Source organism: Pelophylax lessonae, assembly GCF_965119305.1.
Source record: "Pelophylax lessonae genome assembly, chromosome: 4".
In the NCBI taxonomy this organism is placed as follows: Eukaryota; Metazoa; Chordata; class Amphibia; order Anura; family Ranidae; genus Pelophylax; species Pelophylax lessonae.
This window is the reverse complement of record NC_138771.1, coordinates 146,604,424-146,606,289: the sequence shown is the minus strand read 5'-3', so window position 1 is coordinate 146,606,289 and position 1,866 is coordinate 146,604,424.

Sequence of the window (1,866 nt, the reverse complement as noted above, 5' to 3'; positions counted from 1 at the left end):
ATTTGCTTCTAGAAAGTGCTGCTAGGAACGTTTTTTTAAGCTAGTATCTATGGAGCCTATAAACAGTTACAACAATCAGTTCTTTTTCTCTTTTAAGAGAGGCCCTTGTTCACACCGGTTGGACTTGACAGTTCCAAATCACATAACAAGTCGCACCCTATTGTCGGCATTGGAACCATTAAAATCAGTGCAACTCCAACGTTCCGGTGCTGCACCGATTTGAAAAAAAAAAAAAAAAAAGGTTCCTGCACTATTGTTTTGCGATTTCAGGTGTGACTTGCATAGACATCTGTAGATGAAGTTGCACACGAACTTGCACTGACCTGTGGCTTTGAAATCGTGCTATTTCAAGTGAAGAAGCACAATTTCAGTCACATTCCATGTGAACCAAGGCTAAAGGTTTTACATGAATAAAAGCTAATCATTGTAAGCACCCCTGGCAGTGGTAAATGGTTTGTCTCAACTCTTAACTGCTACAGCTGCAGAACAGTTTGTTCTGTTGAAAAACAACAGACCTACTGGCCAGATCACCACATGAAAATAAAGGAAAGAAAGCCTAAAAAAGAAAACTAATCTAGCCACCACATCTAAGAATTGGTAAGCTGCAATATAAGGGTTGGCTTTTGTGTTTAATGCTGCTTTGATTGTTATACCTATCTGTGTCCCACGTGTTTTAATATTAACTCTTTGTTTATTAAAATACAGAAAAATGTAACCTTAAAAATCAAATACTTTATTGTATTTACAAGCAATGCTGACAGGATAGATTTTTTTTTTTTTTTTTTTAGTAATAATTTGCAGGAATAAAATGTAGTGTTTTATCTATTGAACTTCAGAATTTAAACAAGTCACTAAAATCACCCATTTCTGAAAGACAGCAGATGTGTCTACTGTTGTATTATACATTCTCTCTCTCCCCCCCCCCCCCCCCACAACTAATGTACAAACGTAAACTCATTTGTGCTGGAAACCATGCTTTCATCTGCAACAAAAATAATAATGGGGAACAGAGGCGATATAATCTGTGGGATTAGTTTTTTTTCCACACTGGTTAAGGTACTAACTTAATCTTCTATGCTAACTGTCCAAATGGCAGCTATTGGATGAAATGTCAATGAGAAGCTAAACCAAGAAAATGTCACACTATGCACAAAACAGAACGCCCTCTCCTGCTGTTGCTTCCCCCCTTCAGAAGCATTATGAAAATCATACTTTCCCCACGTGTGCTACTTTATTGTAATACTGATGTATTTTCAATGTAATTTCCTAACCTGTGTGTTGCATTTATTTTTTTATGCAACAATATATAGCAGGGCTTTCCAAACTCCTCCCCCCACCAATCATTCCAATTTTCCAGAACATAGTTAGTGGTGTTCATTGAAGATCTTACTCTTGTGCTTATTGATCTGGAGAACATGATTGGTAGTAGTAAATTTGGCACACAACAGCATTTATGCTATATTTACATTTCCGAAAATTCAAGCAAGGGTTTCTGTTGCTCAAAGGTAAACAATTACATTTTATCTCACAAATAAAGCAAGGCATCTGACTGCTTCCTAATGGTGAACTGCTTCACTACTGTAACTCAATGTTTCTGAGATTATGTGCAGCCTACTACTCTTTTCCCCCAGCATTCCTAACAAGCCACACACTGGTCCCCGCTCTCTCTGGATATCTTTTTGCTGCAGCACAGACTTTCCACTGTAAAGCAATGGAGATTGTAGCACACATGCCCAGAAGGGGCAGCACCTAACTGAAGATTTTTTTAAAGAAAAGGCTGTATTATGCTGAACAGGTTGCACAGCAAACATCCTGGCAGATGGAAACCGGTAAACATGTAGCTTGTTAGAGATGCTAGGCCCAATC